This window comes from Chinchilla lanigera, unplaced genomic scaffold (assembly GCF_000276665.1).
Source record: "Chinchilla lanigera isolate Chin_1 unplaced genomic scaffold, ChiLan1.0 scaffold00028, whole genome shotgun sequence".
Lineage (NCBI taxonomy): Eukaryota > Metazoa > Chordata > Mammalia > Rodentia > Chinchillidae > Chinchilla > Chinchilla lanigera.
This window is the reverse complement of record NW_004955429.1, coordinates 22,664,533-22,681,179: the sequence shown is the minus strand read 5'-3', so window position 1 is coordinate 22,681,179 and position 16,647 is coordinate 22,664,533. Positions and strand designations below refer to the sequence as shown.

The following is a 16,647-nucleotide window of genomic DNA, read 5'->3' as shown; positions in this document are numbered from 1 at the left end:
GTGCTGGTGAGGCTGTGGGGAAAAAGGATTCCTTCTCCACTCTTAGCATGAGTGAGTGTAGACTGGTGCAACCACTGTGGAAATCAACATGGAGATTCTTCAGAAAACTGAACTAGAGGTTCCATTTGACCCAGCCATTCCCCTCCTGGCTGTTTTCCCAGAAGAATTAAAGGAAAAAAAAAAATTAAACACATCATACCACAGTGATGTATGTACACCAATATTTATAGTGGCACAGTTTTTGTAATAGTCGAATTTTGGAAACAACTTAGGTGCCCATCAACTGATGAATGGATAAGGAAGGTGTGGACTTTTATACAATGGAGTACTACCATGCCATAAAGAAGGGTACACTGGAGTCATTTCTAGGGAAATGGATGCACCTTGAGTCCATACTCTTAAGTGAAATAAATCGGACATACATGGTAAATACCACATTGTTTCTCTGTTGTGAGAAACCGGAAGTGTAAGTAAGGACCAAAATGCATAATAGGTATTATAAAGTAGGACGAAAATGTTCAAATGGGGAGGGCCCAAGGGAGAGAAAGAGAAAAAAGTAAATACTAAGATTTCCCAAACTGATGAAGGATATCAACTCACAGATTCAAGAAGCATAATAAACTAAGTGAACCCCAGCAAGATTACGATAAAGCAAACTACTCCTAGGCACAATATAATGAAACCTGTAAAAACCAGATATAAAGAGAAAATCTTAAAAGAACCAGAGGAAAAACTGCTTTCAGAAGAGGTTCAGTAAGATTGATGCCTAGTCTATAGTAAAGATTGAAAGTAATGATCCTTACATTTGAAGTGCAGAAAGAAAAATTACAACCGGAAACACGATACTTGCTAAAATACTTTGCTAATGAAGACACCTTACGTTTTTAGAAAAGAGGTAGGAGATTATCAAAAGTAGACACAAGTACAGTAATACTAAGGAAGTTACTCAGGCTGAATAAAAACGATCCCATATGGAAGCTTAAGGAAAAATGGAGGCATACAAAAATATAAATATGTAAGTATAAAAATAGTTCGGACTGGGTAAAGGAACAATGTCTCATATAGCTTATACCTTCCAAATACAGAGTGTTGAAATAATAGAACAAAAAGACAAGTAAGTGTCTAAACTGATATTTTTGTCTTTCTCAGTAGTAGAAGTCAGTGGTAATAATGAAGTATTTATGATCTGTCACGTAATAGCTTATAAAATTATAAAAAATATTAAAAAACTAATTGAAGAGAAAATGGAATAATTTTAAAAATTAATTTAAAAAGAAAGCAAAATAAAAGAAGGGGTGAATATAAAAACAGTAATAGGAAGGTATTCTTAAATATCAGTAATTAATTCATTGATGTAAATGAGCTACATACCTCAGTTAAAAGCTAAAAATATTCAGGCACACTTAAAGGCCAGCTATATATAGTTTATACACAATGCATATTTTATAAATAGGATATGGAACACTAAGAGACTCTTCATATTAATATCATTATAGCCTTTAAGGTAAGATATATTATGAAAAATAAAAGTAGCGTTTTGTAAAGATAGTTCAGTAGGAAGACAAAATCCTAAAAATCTATGTCCCTAATATAACTTCAGAATCTATCAAGTGAAAATTGGCAGAACAAAAAGGAGAAATAGATAGATTCATCATCATTTTAACAAATTTAATCCCCTTTTACAATTGAGTAGAATAAGCAGATTTTTAAAAAATCAGTAAGATTATAAATATTTAGGTAATATCATTAACCAACTTGACCTGTGCTATTTTATAGAACATTAATCCTAACAACTGCAGAGTGCACATTCTTTGTAAGTGCACATGGAATTTTTGCCAAAATAGGGCAACATGTGCTAGGCTATACATTTCAAAGGATTGAAATCATACAGTGTATTTTCCATAGTGGAGTTAGACTAGAAGCGAATAGCAGAAAGATAACTGGAAAATCCGTACTTAACTTAGAAATAAGCAACACACTTCTAAACGATCTATTCTGAGTGAAAGTAGTACAAAAATTAAAGAATAATTTGCCCTGAGTCAATATTAAAACTTGGAGGAAAAAATTTTTTTTGAGACAGAGTCATGCTATACAGTTCAGGCCAGCTTTGAACTTGCTGTTCAGCCCACGATGGCCTTGAACTCCTGGCAATCCTCCTGCCTCAGCCTCCCAGGTACTGGGTTTACAGTCATGCATCAGAACGCCCAGAAAAATTTTGGAACACAATTAAAGTCATAGGGGCTGGGGATTTAGCTCAGCGGCAAAAGCGCCTGCCTGGCAAGTGCAAGGTCGTGAGTTTGGTTCCCGGTACCGGAGAAAAACAAAAAAAAAACAAAAACAAAAACAAAAAAACACAATTAAAGTCATAGTTAGAAATACAGAGTTTTTAATATGTATAGTTAGAGGTAAAGTTGACAAGCAATGATCTAATTGTTCATCTAAAAACTAGAAACAAATGCAAATCAAATTCAAATAAATTAGAATAAAACTGAAATAAAGTAAACATAGCATAGAAAAAATCATAAAGCCAAAAGCTGTGTCTTAGTTGCTTTTCTTACTGCGGAGACAAAATACCTGACACCCCAAGTTAAAGGGGGAAAGGTTTGTTTAGCTCACAATTTGAAGAGGCTCCAAGGCAGGGTGGCAGTAGTTCATGGCAGAAGACAGGAAATCAACAAAGGAGAGAGAGAAAGCCTCTTTGTGTTCCTCACGCTGTATCCAGTCTACTGGGATTAGGGTGGTGACAATACAGACAGTGGGCTGATCAGCAATCCCCCACCTTACCCCCAGCACCCTTAATCCCAGCATTGCGCTACGAATCAGTCACACAGTCTAGATTCAGCCACCTCCAAAAAAGCCCTGTGACCACGTGAGGCTTTATGGGACATGTAGACACAAACCAGAACAAGATGTTTCTTTGAAAATACTAATAAAGCTAATAAACCCATACTAAGGGAAAGAAAAATTAATAATACAAAGCTAAAAAGGGAACATTACTAGATATCCAGGAAAAATGTCAATCAAATTGACAGTTTATATGTACCCAGCAAATTCCTGGAAAACACAGCATACTAAAATGACACAAACAAGCAGTGCCAAATGTGTATAGTTTAGGTCTCTATTAATGGCGCTGAGTCTGGGTCCGTATGAGAAGTCTTCCCTCCTCTGCCAGTACTCGTCAGTCATCTAACTGGGTCTCAGTATTAGATCCTTGGTGTTTCTACCAGTATAAAGGTGCTGTGGCTGGCAAGCTCTACCCTCAGTGCTCTCCCCATGTAGTTTACCTCGGTGTACCTGTATTTACTTTGTGTCCCCCTTAGAGTTTGTAAGAACAAGTTACACTACATTTCTCTTTTTCCAGCTTCTGAACCTTTTGTGAAATAGGCTGTATTCAAGATTAAAATTAAAGTATTGATGTTATCTGTGGAGAGAATTAGACGCAAGAGTGCGTTTAGGTCTGTGTCTGGTCTTCTTGCCCCTTCAGACGGGGCTGAATTAGCTGCTCTGTTGGGTTTGCTGTGTGGTGACTGGAGAGCACTGTGCAGGTTTTGGGTAAGCAGGTTTAAGAGTCACGTACTGGTTGTAGATGTGGCCAGCTTTTTCCCTCATGACACATGAGGAAGAGGGAAAGGCAGACAGAGAGAGAGCTAGAGAGAGAGGCAGAGAGACAGAGAGGGACAGAAAGAGGGAAGAAGACATCGACAGAGACACCTGCACCCCCACGTAACCCACAGTCCACCGACGATCTAGTTCTGGTTCTTTACGTCACTTGTTCTCTTCTGTGAACATGTTCTTCCAGCTTTGATCTTTCCCTGTAGCCCTTCTGTCTTGTCCAGAAATTTAAACCTGGATTTCATGCACAGTGCCAGGGTTTTTCCCCACGAATGTCTGTGTTGGTTACTTTTCTCTTATTGCTGAGACAAAATACCCGACACCCAAAATTAAGGAAGGAAAGGTTTATTTAGCTCACAGTTTGTGGAAGTTTCAGTCCCTTCGAGGCTGGCTCCAAGGCATAGTGGCACATGGCAGAGGGCAATAGTTTATGGTGGCAGAAGACAGCAAAAGCAACAAGAGCAAAAGGGAAGAGCAGTGGCAAGCAGCCTCTTTCCCTCCCTTGCAGTGTATGCAAACTGTCCTCCCTGCCCAGCATTGAACCATGGGTCACTCATAAACTCCAGAAGCCCGCCCCATAACTGCATGAGGCTTTGCGGGGACATCCAGACACAAACAATAACAATGTCTTAAGAAAAAGCATGACTTTCTAAAATATAAACGTTAAAGTACAGTAGATGTTCTCCCGTGCTCTCCACTGTCGATTCAGGAATCAGCGTGCCACCTTTATTCTCACGTCGCTTGTCTTCTAAATCTTACACTGCTAACTCCCCTTCCGAATTCCTTACTGACCGTCTTCCAGGACATTGCTCCAATTTGCTCAGTGGTGTTAGCCTCGACTTGAAACTGTCATTTTCACCCCAGACCATGTAATTGTGACATTTCTCCAAGGTCACTTTTTGAGTTTATGAAACTCAAAAATGTGGTTTTTAAGTTCATCAGTTCTGTCAAGTCATAATCATTCCAAGATCTCACATACTGTACACCCTTCTTTTTTCCTTTCTCCCCTTCTCTGGCAATTTCCTTCTCTCAAACGCAGAAAATATTCCTTTAGGCTGGGTGTGGTGGCACAAACCTGTATTCCTGGCACTGTGGGAGACTGAGGCAGGAGGATAGCAAATTTGTGCCCAGCCTGAGAAATATAGTGGGACCTTGTCTCAACAACTATAAAGGAGCTAGGGATATATCTCAGTGTGAAGGCCATGAGTTCAATCCTAGTGCTACATTTAAAAAAAAAACTTCACTCAAATACTCTTTGTCTCTTCCTGTCCCTCTTCCTTCCTTCCCTCTTTGCCCTATTCTTCTCGCCTTCAGTAGATGGCCTTGCCATTGATCTGAACTCCCTCAGCGGTACTGAGTTGTACATGGAATGTTTTGTATCTGTCTCCCAGCTTTGCTTTCTTCTTAGACATAGAAAAGCCCTTTAGCATGGCCAAGGCCTACAGTTTTGTCTCTGTCTTCTCTTGGATTCACTTTATATCTGTCATTCTTTTGTTCAGCAACAAACCCTAACCCTAACAAAGCCCTCGTAAAGGTTCAGCTTCACTTTCAGACTTTGCTAGGCTTCTTGGAAGAATAAAGTTTACTAGTTCATCACAGTCTTTAAAACAACCTCCCACTGAGTAAGCACTTTTGTTGCTTTCCTGAAATTTCTCTGTAAGGTCATCGTGACTGGCCAGTTATTTTCAGTCCTCCCTCTGCCATTTGGAGGCCGGGCAGGGCACTCCTTTCTGTTTCTCTTCTTTGGTGGTTTCATTTGTTGATAACTGTCTTTTGTGGAAGGCACTTCCTTAAATAATTGAACCATATAGGAGCTGAGCAAAGTCAGAGAGACCATACAGAGAAAATGAGTGTAGTGCTTTTAGTGACTGTCGACTGGGCTCTGAAGTTCTGGGACAGGAGATCAGAAATGAAGTGAGTCATTGACTTGCTTGCTTGATTTCTTAAGCTTGTGGTTGATGCACACAGTGCGTGGTTCTGGGCAAAGGGGAAGGTCCGTCGTGGCCCAAGAACCCTGTGGTTGGGGACTGTCCCAGCCCTCAGTCTTGTGTAATTGACTGGGCGCTCACTCAGGTTCTCACTTTGAAACACACCTGTGAATTTTTAATGTTTTACTTCCATTTCTGTTGCACTGGTTTCTTCTCACCTTGACTGTTGCAGATCTCACTGCCTGTTGGATCTCTCACAGTCACTTAGATTCCTAAATGAGCCATGCTTTCAAAATACAATGTCTTCTTTATAGAAAACCTTTGGTGGCTCTGTTCATGTAGAAAGTAAACCCACAGGTACTGAATCTGGGGCTTAACCTGTTACTGTAGGGCGTCAGCCTGACTCTCCAGCCTTTACCTATTACTGTGATGTACTCCCTGCCTCTTCTGCCTCTAGACTGAGCCCGGAACACGTGGCTGGCCCACATTTTCCCTGTAGTAGTGCACCGTGGTGCCTGGATCACTTGCAGTACTTGTATTTGCCATGCCATGGACTTATTCGTGTTTGTCTCTTCTGGGATTTGTGAGTTTCTTGAGAACAGGAACTGTCTCTTACTCAACTTTACATCTCTCTGATCACCATCATATTGAATAGGGCCTCAAATGTTGGCCAGATTTTAAGTAAATGCTTAAATACTTAATAATACATTTTCCTGAATTTTTAGGAAATTGACATAAAATGTTTGAAGGGATTTTTTTTTTTTTTTTTTTTGGTCTTTTTGAAACAGAGTCTTGCTATGCAGTTCAGGTTGACCTTGAGCTCACTTTGTAACCCAGGCTGGTCTCGAACTCGCAACAATCCTCCTGCCTCAGCCTCCTGAGTGCTAGGATTATGGATGTGTGCCACCATGCCCAGCCTGAAGGGGTGTATTATGTTTCCTATTTTAGAAGTCTTTGAGCATACCTTGAGATTTTTATTTTAGGTTCTTAAATTGTAAGTAGTTTTAATTTATAGTACTTCATATAACTTATTTATGGTCATGCAGGTGTAATCAGCTAATTGGCTTCTGCAAGGCACTTATCGGTTCTTTTCATTACTTCCATTACATTTGTTTTCAGATAAAGAAAAATGCCAAATGTATGTCATCAGATACTAAAATGTGAAGTTAGAAGGCATTTGCTAAGTCAAATTGCTTCGAATAAGTCTGCTTACGTCTGAACACCAGTTTAGAACTGACCTAAAAGCAAAGAATTAAGCCTACAACCACTGACATTTTCTTAACTCTCAAATTTCTTAGAATATTTTATAGCCATTTTGTATATTAAATCATCAGCCTTGTAAAATAGTGCAAAGATAATTTCTATTAAATTTCATGCACATGTAAAAATATAATATTTAAGCTCATGGTATTATTTAAAAATGAGATTAATACCTCAGAATCATCTTCACTTTTTATTAAGTCTAGTCATAAAGTCATAACTACATGCCAAACAGTGCTTTTTAAATTATTTTTCCATTGTAGCTAATATTTCGTATTTCGTTTTTTTAAGTTTTCATACAACTTTTCTGAGTGATTTTCTCATTAAAGGATATAACTTATTAATTATCTAGCACTTGAACCTTAAATGTTTAACTATTTTTTTAAAAACCAGGCTTTGAAAGGTCATTTTAAGAGATCTCGGCTCTCACAATGGCTATCTCCTGGTGGTCTTTCTGTGCTCACTCTCTCTTCCTCCACCCTGTGTCCTGCTGCCACACCAGTCCACACAGGAGCCATTTTAGTAATTTTAAAACCTTGTAATGGTTCTCAGCTTCCGGTCAGATGGAGTTCGTGTTCCTTTGCTGGGATTCAGAGCCCCCTGCCCTGCTCCCCAAACTTGAGTCAGCTGGATATTTTTCTCGGAACCTGGGGTGTCTTCGCACATCTCTCTTGGTTTGCACTGTTTCTGCTGAACGCAGTGCTCCCTGCTCCCTTCTGCTGTCTGTGTGTCTGTAGTCCCTTGCAAGCCTCTGGTGAAGCTGTCCCCGATTACTCCAGCTGGAAGTGCTGGCTCTTTCCTTCTTTCTCTCCTCACTGCATCTAATATTTTGCTTTAATCATGGTTACAGTACATTTTACCCTGAAACTTTATTCTCATATTTGTTTCTGTAATATCTTCTGTTTAGGTTGTACAGCTATAAAACAAAAGATTTTGTCTAATTTTTGTCTTCTGCAGAATTCACTGTAGCCTTTCATAGTGCTAAGAAAATGCTTGTTTACTACATTAAGAATGTGCTTGGCTTTTTCTCCCATTATCCCTCTGTCTTTCATCCTTCCAGACGCATATGGTCCACATTCACGGCAGCTGTGCATTCTTGTTATCCACTCCTGGCTGCCATCTTACCCTAGGAAAGTACTAAGAAAAAAACTCTGTTCCATAAATTCACATCTAATTCTGTTGTTTGGAATGCTGAAAGATTTTACCACCAAAACAGTGACAGAAATGGTGGTTAGGTTCTCAGCCAGCTCTCCAAAGACTAACTCATAAATACCCGTGCTACTTTGACTACAGGCTACCACTGTGTACAAAGCTGTGTTGCAGAGAAACTGTAGCTGTGGATAAGAAAGTACATCTCCCATGCTATAGAAACAAGACTGGACCTCTCTGGGATACCTGCTGGATACTCTTCCACCAGTAGCTTTTCAGTTTTCAGTTTACCTGTCAGTCTCTGATATTCTCATGTCATCTACATTGAGGGCAAAAGGACACTTGTTCGTCTGGTCCTTCCCATGTGGGTTAGGATGAGGTTTCAGCGGTCTTTTCACATGGGTGGGTCTTTCGTAAGTCACATGTTGACAGATCAGGAACTATTTTACTGCTTCTCCTTTTTACTGTTATATAAACAGCAGAAAAAATATATATACATGGAAAATAGATAAACGTGGAAAATACTTGTGTCTACACGGAAAAGCCCACATTTATTGGTATCATCCCTATATTTTGACATCACGTCAGTTTTTATGAACAAGTGATTATCATTTCTACACAGGCATAATGATGCTTCTGGTGAAAAACATGTCAGTATGTGCATAAACAACCCTCAAGGCTGACAATTTAGGTTGTCAGGCTGCAAGAAAAAACACCTCATAAATTTTGGAGAATTTAATTTATCCAGTCATCCTAAGTAAAGCACATGAGTATCTATTTTATGTTTAATATTGTTGCCAATGGTGAGGTATAGGGAATGGGAACAAAAGATGTCACAAAAAGTTTGCCTTCTCTCAGGGGCCTGAAGTACAGTGAGCAAAATATGAAATAAATATATTCACAGTGAACTCTATTTTTAATTGCCATAAAATACTTTATAAAGGCAGTGAGTACTGTTGCAATTATCAGAAGGGGAACATTATTATGATTTGGCAGGTTCTAAAAATAGTGATGGGATTTTGCTTCATTTTGGAAGAATGGTGAAAATGTACATAAAGAGCTAAAGAGGAAGTGATATTCCAGCGTGGATTAACAGCTTGAACACAGGGCTGGAAACACAAACAGACAGGGGTCATTTCTGGCTGGAGCGTGTTGGGTGAAATAATAGGTGAGAAAATTAGATCAGTGGCTCAGCCTTGGCAGTACATAAGAATCGCCCAGATATTTTTAAAGCCATAAGTCCCTGGATCTTACTCCAAAACTGTTAAATAGAATTTCTGGGACATGGGACCTAAGCCTATTTATTTTTTAAAAGCTCCCCTAGCGGTTCTGATGTTCTGCCAGGGTTGAAGTCTCCTGAATTAGAAAGATGGGCCAAATTTAGGAGAGCATGAATGCCCTGCTGAGTATTTGGGCCTCTGTTCCTCAAGCAGTGGGAAGCCCTCAGAGGGTTCTGAGACGAGTGACATGATTGAATTGGTGTTTGCCAAGACAAACGATTCCTCAACTACACGTGAATGGGAGAGAAATAAGAAACAGCCTGAATTAGAGCAAATGGTAGTGTGGAAAAAGAGAAGAGTCACATTTTTAAGTGGCTTAAATGTGTGGGAGTTGGTGATGTCAGCCTTGACCTCGACATGATTTGTTCTATAAACTGATTATACAACTTCACCCTCATTAATTTGATCTCATTTCTCTTACAACCCAGCAACTTAAACAGTAATTTCAGCCAGTTTCCATTTAATGGAAAGAGACCATTGTCTACTCATGTACATACCTAGCTTGTAATAGTAAGTGAAGTTATGTGTATAAGGAATATGACCTTTAACGTAATCATTACAAAGCCTTTAATAATCTCCCACATATGCAATAACACAGCCCTCAGTTCTGAAGGATTGTACCAAGTGCAGAGTCACATGTATAAAGTAGTTTTTGGCACACAGTTCTCTAGCATTAAATTGAACTTTGATGAAATGTTCTAAAACATGCTGTGCATTTTCTTATTTTAGCATTAAATTTGATAATTGCTTAATTTTCTGTTGGCAGCCCTATGCGTGGCTCCTGAATAGGCCACCTGTCCTTATTCTGAGCTAATGCTCTGCTCCCTGCCCACTTATGTAGTCAGTGTCGCCCCTTTCCTTCTCTTCAGTCCTGTCTTGTGCTGGTGACCCACCCTCCTCCAGAGGGACAGCTGAGCCAGCAGAGCGGAGTCTTAAAGGAGTCAGGATTTCAGCTGTGGCATCAACATACCAGAATGACACTGGAAACTCCTGCTTCTAGCCTAAGTAGGACATGCTAACTACTGAGGTACCCACATTTGGAAATCCCAAGTCACACCATTAATTGGAAACCTTCCATATCTCTTTCATGTATTTTGAATTTTTAATGTTTGGAGACAATGACTCATATTTATTAGACAGCAGAGAGAAAGTTCAAAGCATGGAGTTTTGACATGACCTATCTCCTTTGAAAAGACTCAACATCATAAATTAAAAAAAAAAATAACTACTTTCTCAGCTATTCTGTAATAGTGTATATATGACAACAATTTCTACTGTGATCTTTTGTGCCTGTGTCAGTGAATTTATTCTTTCATCCATATCTGCATAAACAGATATTTACTTATTCGCTGTTCACTCCAATGTGTAAGCGGAGCATGGACGGTTTACTTAGTATTGAGGGATCCGGTAGGAGAATTGGAGAAGGGGACTAGCATTTATCCAGTGCCTGCTCTGTACCTTGTGCTTCACATGTATTTTATCGTTCTGACTCCATTTTCCGGATGAGCAAATTGGGATTTAGAGAGATTTAGAAAACCGGTCTGAGTTGAAAATTAAAGGCAGCAGTAGGAATTAGTTTTGATTGCAAGTCTGGTGGTCTGTTTGTCTAAGCAGCTTGGTCTTTAATTCTGCATGAATTTTATTTGTAGGGGGAGATCAATGAACTCAGAATCAGGAGGTCTGAATACAAGTTTCACCTCTATCACAGACAACCTTGAACAAGTTATTTAGTGCTTCTGAGCTTCAGTTTTCTTATCTATCATATATATTTTTAGACTTAACTCTATTGATCACATAGGGTATTTGTGGGAATGATAAGCTGGTGAGTATCCATATTTTGTAGTTAAAAAACCAGTGGAAATTTGAGAGATTTTTAATTCAAGAAAAAAAAGCAAATATTTAATGAAATGTCTTGTACAGATTTTGTGGTATTTTACTTCTTAGCATTGCTACAAACTTTCCAAAAATAATGTTAGTCACTCTGCAAGTCCCAAATGCTATGGTATGCCAAACTTCCTCACGCTGCACTTAATATCTCAGTGTAGCGGAGCAAGTCTTGGCAACGTATCAAGTGTCTCCTTTTACTTACCAGAAGCAGTCATTTGTTCCTATGGCATCTCAGAGGTCTGAACTCTGGTGGGTTCTCAGTGCCAGGGAGGACTGCAAGGCACTAAATAGCAATATGAGCTGTTGGACTTGAGTTGGTGTTAACATTCTCAGAAGATGAAAAGTGTTTAAAGTTTTTGAAGTTTCAGAATAAATCTGAAGTATAAAGTCACATTTTAAAAAATGGTTTTCACAAAACTTCTCAAAAACCTGCTTCTACATGTGCCTGGGCAACCTTTATAGGTTATAGGGTGGTGGGTACTGAAAGACAGTAATGAGCTACTATAATCCACTGTGCGTCCTTCAAGTATATGTAAGGAATTTGGAGAACTTACTAAATTATAAGGGCAGTGCTGTGTGAAGTGGCGGTGAGCCTGCAAGGTACCAGTCGTGTCCTAGGGACTTACCCAGTTAATGCTCTGAATTCTTCTACTCAGAGCCCAACTGACGGAATAGAGGAGCAGGATTAGCCTTCACGTGGGTCCAGAGCGCACACACACACATTTGCTTCTGAAGTGTACGCGGCTCTTCTCTGTCAGCCACACTAAGTACACCCAGAGGGTGGAATCCTAAGGTGCTGATTTCGACGTGGCTCACAGGGCCAGCATGGGGCCTGCTTGCCAGATCTGGTAGAAGGATGCTCCGGTTAGGGTGAAGTCAAGGAAGTGTGAGGGGAAATAAAAAGTAAGAAATCAGATAAAGCAGAGGTTGCAGAGAGCTGAATGTGTAGTCACATCTGGTCCATAAATGGGTTTTGTTTGACCTGCAGTGTGTTTTGTCCTATGTTTTTAAAACACCAATGAATTATTAAGTAGTGTTTTTTAAAACTGGTAAATGATTTGTTGTTAACTAATTTAAATGCACAAATTCAGATTGCTAGTTTTCACTAAAACTGGAAGAGCTCACACTTTTGGTGCGACCCTTCTTCATGGGCGTCATCAGCTGACACTGAATAGAGGCAGTGATGGAGGGCTGTGCTTTTCAGTTACCACAGCTCCACCCCCAGGTTTGTTTTTCTTTAATAGAATTAAGATGAAAGTTAAATGTTAGTTTGCCATCTATGCTGAAATTGGAAGTAACAGTTGGTTAGAGGCATATTTCAGTCTAGGTAAGAGGATGTTTGTTTTTTAGGACTGCTGCGACTCAGCTCCAAAAACCAAGTGGCCCCCTTGCTCCATTGGTAAAGACTGTTTCCTAACATGGCCACATTCACAGGTACCAGGGGTCAAGACTTCAAAGGTTTATTTGGGGAGCACAAACCAACCCTAACAGATGGTGCATTTGTTTGTGAAGTACATATCTTCTCCATGGTTAACAGTAGAAATACTTGAAATGGAGTGCCTGAAAAATTTAGATTTTCATTGTGATTTTGGACAAGTTGATTCATTAGTACCCCAGTAACTTCATCTATAAAACAGGAGATAATGACCCCTCCTGCATAAGTTGAATTGAAGACAAAATGAGTTAAAAGTTAAAAAAAAACCACTTAGAATAGTGCCTGGCACATACTATGTGTTCAGTAAGTCAAACTGTTATTATCATTATTATTAGCTCATATTCATACATAATTTAAATGTATATACAAAGTGTATACATTAAGATAGCATGATGAAATAAACCATAGATAAATTAAGTATAGTTAAAAGTGATACGTGGGGGAAAACCTTGAATACAGAACAGAAGGAAGGAAGGAAGGAAGGAAGGAAGGAAGGAAGGAAAGGAAGGAAGGAAGGAAGGAAAAGTGATGTATAGGAATGAATCTTAAATGGTGGAAAGATGTGTATACTATTTCTGATTTGTGGTTTTATTTGAAAGAAGAGTTAGGTTATTTAATTTTTATCAATGAGTGTTTTGTAGCCTGAGTTTTACTAATTGGAACATTTAGATTCACTTTTGTAACCATCAGGACTCCCTTCAAAAGTGAAAGAAAGCCAGTTCAGAACAGCGTATGAAAGGAAAGCGAACTTGATTGTTGTGTTGCTCTGGTTTCTCAAGCATGGCTGCAGCCAGGAGCTCAAATACTCTCATCTGGACTCCCTCTCAGCTCTGCTGGTTTCTTTATTTGTCATTCTTCAGATACGTCTTTGGTCAGTAAGATGACCACTAGCAGCTCAGGATTACCATTCTGTGTTAGCGGTCACAAGCAGAAGAGAACGTGTTAGGCACGATGTCCAGCTGTCTGCTGCAGAGGTGTGGTTTGACTCTGGCCCATGTGTGGCCCCCGCACAACCTGTGGCCCGGGCATGGTGTGTGCCGGTGGGCCATCCTGGTCCATGTTTCCCGTGTGCTGTAGTAGAAGGACAGTGCCCAGGGACTGCAAGCCCACTGGGATCTCATGGAACAGGAGAGGCTTTCTCCAGAGAGACTAAAAGAAGGGAGACGTGAATGTGTACTCAGCAGGTCGAAACTGCCAGGACTTCACCTCTTTGAACATGGTACATGGAAGAATTCAGACGTAATTTCTGGTTTTAATATGGCAGTTAAACAACTTTCTGCTTTCTTGAATTAAAAAAAAAATTAATGCAAAGCAAAGGAAACAGAAACAAAAATTGTAGCTGTTTATTTGATGAGAAGTAGGTGACATCCATATCTCTAACCCTAAAGTCTTAAGACAGAAATCATATGATGCTTTCACAGAGTGGAACAGAGGAAAGCGAGTACCTCAGCACCTACAGAGATGAATGACAGTGCTACCCGGAGACTGGCAGAGGAGGCCTGCTGCCAAAGCTACAGGAAGTCTGCCAAAGAAGCAGTTGTACCTCTGGGCCTTGTACCCTAACCAGATGACCATCTTCCCCAAACCTCAGGATTGAGGGGCTTTATTCTCCGGAAAAGTGAAAACTGAAGAGAATTTACGCAGGAACACAGGCACAGTAAACACTGGAGATAAATGCAAGTCTGCTCTGCTGGTAGGGCACCAGGCAAAATAAACGTCATACACAAAGTATTTTGAATGAGAACAAATAAGAGACTTCTCGACATTAGTACTCAGATGGAAACATTAAAACATAATAAGGGTTTGCAATAGGTTTGTTATTTTATCTGTCCCAATACACAGTGATTTGAAGTGACAAAGTTTGAGTGCTAGTCTCTTAACATGGCCCTTAGTTTTACTACATGTATAAACCTGGGTAATTATGAATAACAAACTATAGATATACAATACTAGCTTTTGTCTTATATTTCACCAGTGAAGAGTACAAAGTTCTAATATAAAATTTTCTACCAGAAACTAGAGGAAGTATCAAGAGTTGAAATTTAGTAGACTTTTTTTTTTTTTTTTTTTTTTTGTCTTTTTGAGACAGGGTGTTGATGTGCAGTTCAGGCTGGCCTTGAGCTCACTTTGTAGCCTGGGCTGACTCGCAACAATCCTCCTGCCTCAGCCTCCTGAGTGCTGGGATGACAGGCGTGTGCCACCATGCCCAGCAGTAGATATTTTTCAAATTTTAGTTACTTTAAAAATACTATTTTTAGGTTTCAGTGAATATTACTCTTTACTGTGTAGCTGATAAAATGTGTTGTTATGGTATTTTTGATTAAAAGTCTTCTCCCAATGCAGTTTGACCTTTCTGATTTTAGTCTGTAAATATAAAGCTATGGAATTTTTTGTAATAGTACTGGGAATCGAACTGAGGAGCTTACGCTTGCCAGGCAGGCACTGTGCTGCTGAGCTACATCCCTGGCCCCAAAACTATGGAATTTGAAGTGAAAATTTTCCTTCTTTTTGAATTAGTTCTAAAGCTTAATGAGACAGAAGATAAATGTCTTTCTCACTAAGAAAATTATATTTTATTTCTTATGCTACTATAATGAACCAAAATCATATAGAAAAATAAAAAATGGAAGTGTACCAGAATTTTTCTTGCCAATATAACTTTTAAAATTGTGCTGAGTTGCTTGTGCTGAAAATCCAGACCAACTAGTCTATTATGGATTCTCCATTATAAAGGGTTTTTTTTTTTTTTGTAGTTTTATTTTGGCTCAGAGAGGTCAAGACTTTTAAATTAGAATTATGGAATTGGAAGGCATCCCTCTTACTCATTTTACAAATGGTAAAACTGAAGTCCTGAGAAGTCATGATTTATCCAGGGTCACACAGTTAATAGCCAAAGTTGGATGTGAATCAGGGCCTCCCGGCCATCACTTTGGTAATCTTTATAGAAGACTTTTCAGGTTTATTTTCACCATGATCACTTTATGTGCAGTGTCTATAATTTATTGCATTATGGACAGGCCCAGTTAGCTAATTACAAATTTGTGTTTGATCTCCTAAAGCCAAGGAACTTCTGGGATTCCAAATACTGACAATGACACAAAATATGGGTTGCAGGAGGCATTTTGAAGCATGCGAGGCTAGAGTAAAAGACGTCCCTTGCTTAGACTCTGATCTTGATCTTCAGGAGGAATTCCTGTGTTTGTTGTTCTCTAGGACCTGATTTATCTTCTGGAAGTTTCTTCCATGTCCAGTTTTCTCCAGGGTCACACTTGTGTGGACATTGGGGGATAGGTCCCTTTATTTCCTACTTTCTGTCCTTGCCTTATGGAGGGCTTGAGCATTGTTTTAAGGATCATATAGTCAGAGGCTTATAAGTAACACTCGGGAGATTTTGGCCAATGCTGTTCCTTCCAAAACTTAGCTGGCTTTTGATCTGTTTTCTCAGAGTTAATTCCATGTTGCTAATTATAGGGTAACTATATAATCCCCAGGTAGCAGAGGCAATCTTAGTATATGACTGTTGTCTTGGCAGCACGTTCACTAGTGTTGGGATTTAAATATAAAGTGTTCTCTAAAGACTCTTACATTAGGCGTTTGATGCCCAGTGCACCAATGTTAGAAGGTGGGGCCTACTTGGAGGAAGTGGGTCCCTGGGGGCGTGCCTTTGGCAGGTGTGTTTTTTCTTGGACTCTCCCCTTTCTCAGTGCTGTTTGTGCCTCGGAGTTAGCAAACCATGAACTGAAACCTCTGAAGCTATGAGCCAAAATAAACCTTTTCCCTTTTATGTTGTTTATCAGGTATTTTGTCTCAGCAACAGAAAGGAAACGAAGACAAGTAATAATGTCCTTTTCCTTATAGATACTGTCCAGGCTTGCTAGATTCTTTCAGTTTAAAATGTGAGATTTACAGTCGTCCTTAGGTATCCACAGGGAATTGATTCCAGTACCCTGAAGATACCCAGTTTGCAGATACTTGAGTCTCTTATAGTTAATGGCATAATATTTATATATATATCCTACACACAAGCTGGGCATGGTGGTGCACACTTGTAATCCCAGCACTCGGGAGGCTGAAGCAGGAGGATTGTTGTGAGTTC

The 16,647-nt window shown here is 39.4% G+C and overlaps 1 protein-coding gene across 8 annotated transcripts in view; it reads left to right on the top strand.

The window, feature by feature from the left end:
• Nucleotides 1–16,647, top strand: part of Znf438 (zinc finger protein 438) — a 195,023-nt gene that overhangs the window by 81,057 nt on the left and 97,319 nt on the right. Inside the window, exons 2-3 of one of the 8 annotated variants that reach the window (XM_005387203.2) lie at nucleotides 12,467–12,550; nucleotides 13,973–14,244. The exons of 5 other annotated variants lie outside the window; for them this stretch is intronic. The gene's annotated coding sequence lies outside the window, so the exon portion shown is untranslated. The remainder of the gene's footprint in view (nucleotides 1–12,466; nucleotides 12,551–13,972; nucleotides 14,245–16,647) is intronic. 2 more of the 8 variants (XM_005387202.2, XM_005387205.2) reach the window with 2 other exon arrangements.